This window comes from Ixodes scapularis, unplaced genomic scaffold, assembly GCF_016920785.2.
Source record: "Ixodes scapularis isolate PalLabHiFi unplaced genomic scaffold, ASM1692078v2 PGA_scaffold10__122_contigs__length_95168666, whole genome shotgun sequence".
NCBI classification, from domain to species: domain Eukaryota; kingdom Metazoa; phylum Arthropoda; class Arachnida; order Ixodida; family Ixodidae; genus Ixodes; species Ixodes scapularis.
This window is the reverse complement of record NW_024609836.1, coordinates 79,763,712-79,769,943: the sequence shown is the minus strand read 5'-3', so window position 1 is coordinate 79,769,943 and position 6,232 is coordinate 79,763,712.

The following is a 6,232-nucleotide window of genomic DNA, read 5'->3' as shown; positions in this document are numbered from 1 at the left end:
ATAAGTTGCACTGTTGCGCCTACTAACGGCCAGTAGAGTCTCTAACTCCTGGGCCGCGAAACAGCTTGAGTGGCCACTCTTTCCATAGTACTATAAATCTGTATGGGCTCCGTCCGGCGTCGGCGTGCGTCCAACTTGCCAGATATCGCCGCACCGTTGTCCGATTTTCGGAGGGCCGCAGCCAATGGCAGCACGGAGGGCGCGAAGGTCATCTTGTCACGTGACTTTCGGACCGATCGGGCGAGGGGGCGCTACGTGGCTCGGGGAAGCGGATGTGGCGGTGCGCGGTGCGTCACGCGAAGCGAGTCGTGGTTGTGAGGAAACGAACGCGATTGAGTTTTCCCGCGCGCACAAAACGAGCTGCTGACTTCGCGCGCCAAAACAAGCCGGCCTCCTGGGACCGATCGAGACCGTCGAAACCCAAATATACTCCGTTCCACCTTACGATGGACAGCAGCGGACGCTACGAGCCATTCCAATATCATGTGAGTGTCACGTGAACTTCGGGAGAGACGCAGCAATGTGCGCGGTATGTAGTCACGTGATTTGTACGCAGTGCTCGCTTCGCTGGGATGGCTCCTAAGGTCCGCTGCAGTCTATCGCGATTAGGTGATGTTGAGCAGAAAAGTAGCCTCGCGGAAAATCTTCACACACGCACACTTTAATAGAATGTAATAAAAAATATTATGCTTGTTTTAAAGTCAGAAAAACCAAGAAGGGCGAGGGAAGTATTTTAGTTTTCTACGCTAGGTGGCGCGAGCTACCGCCCGTTATAAATATAGCCATTAGCATCCATCCATCCATTCGGTTGAGGGATACCCGAAACTGGGCGGTGCTGAACGGAGCGACGCAACGATGCGCCGGAAACCATGTGTCGCGAACCGTCCTGTGCGGCGATTCGGAGCAGCCATCTTCCCGACAGTTCGCACGCCGGATCGGACAGTTTTGACGCGCATGTGTTTCGCGCTTCAAACGGAGTATTAGCGCCGTGATTTTTCGGTGGCTCCCCCTTGTGGCTCCTGTCCGCGACGCCATGACCAGGATTTGCCAGGCCGTGACGTCGCGAGTTCTAATCCTGTCGACGTATCAGTATCGGTTGCGAACAAGTTAGATAGGGTGTGTAAAAAGCACGGAGGAAGCTTGAAGTCATCGCATCGCAACCAACACCATGAAAGATGGCAGTCTGATATTGTTGTTATTTCAGTCGATCAAATCAAGATGAGTCCAAATAAAGACGTCAAAGTGAACGTTTGGCCATTCAACCACAGCGGCGCCTTTGTTTGCGCACATCGCCAATAACTACGCACAGAACGTGTTCCACAGCCAAGTGGACCAAGAGTCCAGCGTACAGAAGGTGATCCTTTGAACCCTCTATAGATCAGGCAGGACATGTCCTTCGAGCAGACTGTTTCAAATTACCCTACGTGACTAGATTCGTTTCCTCGAATGCACTTAATCGAGCGCTCGTCGGAAAAAAGCCGCACGCTCCCGCTTTATGGATCCCTTTCGATAGATTGCCGTGTGCCGGCTCTGCGGAATCTATGGACAATGAGGAACTAAATCCACAACATCATGGCACACTTTATGCGTTGGGTTGGATTACAAGGCAATAACACACCCATCGAAAAAGTTGATGAGCGAAGTGATGTCGCACTTTCGAAGCTGTTTATTTGGCTCGTCGGCTTGTAGCGTTGGCCGTGTTCCGATGCTGGCTATCTTTTGGGATTTCTTGCACGTTCCATGCTATCAGTTGTTCTTACATTGCGCTGCGGTTCTGACCTTCTAATATTCGGCACGGAAATTTTAAAAGGGTTTTATAGTCAAATGTGGTAATCACTGGAGAGGTTTACCAAACTTGCATTCCAAATCATGCAAATTCGGAGAAAGAGTACACATGACGTGCACCGTACGGAAGATCATGCAAGTCACGTTGGGAGGAGTAAAATTTGGTTTATAATATTAATCTACTCTTCTGTGACTTGCATCGGGATGTACAGTTGCTAAATATTGAGGTAGTTGACATAAATGCACTGCAAAAGGCAAACAACAGTATACATAAAATTTCGTTTTTTTTCAGAAAATTGCGGTGAAATGTGAGAAATCCTTAAACTTCCTGTGTACTCTTCCTCTCAGGGCTTGTTCACTATGAGCACTTATCCACCATCGTTATTTTTTTGATATTAAGAAGGGCACTCCATTTTGTAAGAGAGTTCGCTCAATACAAGCATTTCGGTAATTGAATCGGTAGGTGTAAAATTCTCTAACGGAAAAAAAAATGAAAGACGTATACAATTTATTGTAATGCCGAATTAGAGCACAGCTCTTGAGGAGGAGGAGAGCGTACGGAGCGAAGGTTACTTTCCTCTTCCTCTCCTGCTCCACTCCCATTTAGAGGGAAATTTTCGCTACATTCCCCGCTAAGTTCAGGGGACGAAATTTCCTGCTAAATTTAGTGAGGAATTTTTCCTATAAGTAATTTTTCCAATAAGTACAACGTTAATTCAAATATCTGAGATAATTAATCTGATAATTGGTGCGTTGGTTTACATTACCTGAAATCCGCCGTGGCTGCCAAATTGTTTACAAGAGAGGTTATATTTTTGTCAACAGCCCGCTTTTTAGGGATACTTGAAAATAGTCGCAAAAACACCCCGTATATGTGTGTACATTATAAAATGTTTATAGGAAGCTTTATTAATACATTTTTATCAAATCGTTTGCCTGCTGGTACCAACAGTCCTAATTTTGGTGTACCTAACAAGTTAGGTTGAATAAATCGTAAAACTACTTATTATGACTTTCATAGAACATAATCAGAGAGCATATGATTAAAGTGCTTTGCTTTCAGCTAAGCAAAATATCTGCCTAATTGGCTGTCATGGACCCTAGGGACTGTAGCCAAGCCACAAGCGGCAGTATTATTCGTTGATAAAAGCATCGGATGCTTCCCACCAAAACACAAATAAACAATAAGAATATTTTCTTTATCTACTGATGCTTTTACTCAAGCACAATAGAAAACTACCTGACAAACAATAGAAATGTGCAGTGTCCATCGGGCAGTTAAAAAATATTTTTTAACCTCTGACGCACAACGATTGTCCATTGTTGCCATGGGGGTAATGAACGAATGTTTTTCTGCCACAAGCTCTGCGAGAAATTTCTAGACAATATTTGGCTTTTGCGACAGACTTTAATAACAATGCTCGTGGACAACATTGGAGGTGCGTGGATCAAATAAAACTAAAATTGCAATACCCCCTCTCTACTCTAGCGAAGTGCTACATAACCCCATGCTAAACATTGTGGCAATATCGTCAGCGCCTACAGTACAAGATGAAGGCAATCCGGCATTGCAGTCACCTGCGTCTTCTCTGCAGTCATGCTCACTTCTGCACTCGATAGTGAGTCTGCCTTCTTCAAGGGGCCATTTTGTGTTTGTAACGTTCTCGAGTTCATTCTACTGTCACGATGTTCAACCCTGCTGCTAAAAATCACAGATAACTTTCTTTTTCATCAACAAGTTTAAGACAATGAACGACTTTCTTCTCGGTTTGAGATAAATGCCGACTTGTGTGTTGTTCTCCTTCTCAGAAGAAATATTGGAGGAACTCGCCATTAGGCTAGAGCACTAAAATGCAACTGGATCGTCAACAAATAGATGTTTTTACACTTGTTATCAGCTCAAACTGCAGAGTCGGGTTTAATGATTTAATAGGTGTGGTTCGACTTTATTTATCATTCAATTGGCGTGTAATGCATTTTATTTATAATCGACGTTTAATTAACTTTACTTATTAGTTAATATAATCAAATATTGTTTAATTTGATTTCCAGTTTATGTTTGATTTCAAAACGCAGATTGTCCTTTTCTGGTATGCAAGGTAATGCCGGCGCTGTCGGATGTACCCCATATCACCTACGACATATCTTTATATCTTAGCCTTTTTTATTATCTTCTAACTTCATTGTTGAGAGAAGATACCTATTAAAATTAGCGTATCACAATATGTTTTTTTGATAAAAGTAGATGACAATGTAGGCATTTTTACAGCGGGAGCTCTATAAAGGTTTCGATGTGGCGAAAGTAGCACCTCTCTGAACCTGTCATATTCAAACAAAATCAATTCTGCAGGACGTATTTGTGAAGCACCGCATGCGGTATCATCTTGCGCTCCCGATGTTGAAGTGACAACTTCGTATTACTTCGACAAAAGAACTGAGCAATGTGAACAAGAAATTGGTTGTGGAACGGGCCCAAACAAATTCCCGGACCTAGAAACATGCAAAAAAGAATGTCCGTACGGTGAGTTCTGCGTGTGTTGTAATTCAAATTCTGTAACTTTGTGTGGTCAGCACCAATCGGAGCATTCTGCGAAGATGCATGCATGAATAATAAAACATCATCTGAAAACGGACGGTCCAAAACGGAGACTTAAGGAGATCCTCTAAAGTCGATAAGCCAAGACTGTTAGCGAGGCCGTAACAAACATAGAGTAGGGATGATTCGCCGCTTCGAGATCGTCAACCTTTTTAATAAAATCTCAATTCAAGTGCAGCTGCGCAGGTATCGTGTAATTTCAAAGTTAAAGTTAATGAGGGAACTCATCGTTTCCAGGACTACTCGGTCTCTTTCTTAATTAGGCCAGAGCTGCGGTCCGAATGTGGCTACGGCCCTTCACGAGAAGTTTCGGCTTTGTCTTCTTCTACGACGGTCACCACTTCAAGAAGTAATACACCATCGCAAAAGGCAAAGTCGAAACTGCTCCTAAACTGAGCGGATTTGTCTTTGTCGCGCATCAGCTGTTTTGTCGTTTCCTCTCCTACGGCATGTTGACATAAGCTTTACTCTCTAAAAGAAGCCCGTGCGTCTGCTTTCCCTCACAACACCTCGGAGAGCCAATCAGCGCAACTTACGGAGGCAGCTCAGCGAATGACGATGCCGAAACATATGTTTAGACCAAGAAACGCAGTCTGAGTTGTGATATTAAGCATTGCCAGCGTGGCGTTTTGCATTGCTTAATGTCACAACTCAGACTGCTTTTTTTGGTCTAAACGGCTGTTTCGGCATCGTCATTCGCTGAGCTGCCTCCGTAAGTTGCGCTGATTGGCTCCCCGAATGTTGTGCGGGAAAGCAAACGCACGGGCTTTTTTTAGAGTGTACCACCATCTGCGCAGCCAAAAGAAGTCCCGAAATTCCAGACATTTCGGCCAAAGACACTGAACTCGGAAATTACGGTCAACTCGCAGACGCCACCGGCGCGCAAAATTAGTACAGCAAAAAGAAGAACGTTGCGAAGAGTTACGAGCGCCTTGTGCTGTCTCAGTCTCGATAGGCGGGCTACAGTGACTTTCCAAGTTGTAAACATATGCAGCGCTACCGGTCGCTGCCTGCACGAACTGCCTAAAACTTTCATTGCCTTGCCACAAGACCCTTCTTGTATAGTGCATTAAAGGTCGCCAGCTGCTCCCGTAGGTACTTCTGTCTCAGAAATCCGCGAATAAGCCTATGCAAGAATAAAACGTGATTTATATTGAAGTGTGCTTTTGTGTGCTTTCAGGAAAATACGAGTAATAGGACTGCTTTCCCAGCGACTGGTAAGTTAGTACAATCAACCAGTGTCTTACAGAAAGCTGCTGCTCTTAGCCAACACTATCAACCATGTCCAGCAATGTGTCCTTCCACAATTCCAATTAGAATAAAAACAGAAAGGCAGCGCATGTTCGTATACATCGGCACAGCTTAGGTCCATACGCTGCCGACGCTACGAGGTAATGGGACCAATCCAGCGCGTCAAGTGATCGTCACTGGACCTGCTGTGTTTATGACTGGTTCAGCGGTTATAGGAGCAAGAAACATTTCGAACAGCATTATGATAGGCTTTTGACGCTGTCTGATTGGTCCCATGAAATCATAGCGTCGGCTGCGTCGGAACGTAAGGTGAAACGAAGCGTACTAAGTTATTGTTGGTGATGTTTATAGGCAGGCAGATGTCGATTTACATTTTCATTCCGAGGCTTTGTTTTCTAACGAACCTCTTTTGAAGAAGTGCGCTCCATATATTAGCTGCTACGGCAATTATCCCAATCCGACATTGTTTGAGCAACTACTCTGGGCACCTGTTGGCCAGTAAGGCCGTGTAAACATGCAGGGTAAATCCGACTCAGCTCTTATCGAAAACGAGTACTGCGTCAGCGGTCAGCAGGGACTCGGATAAATCAAACGTTTTCA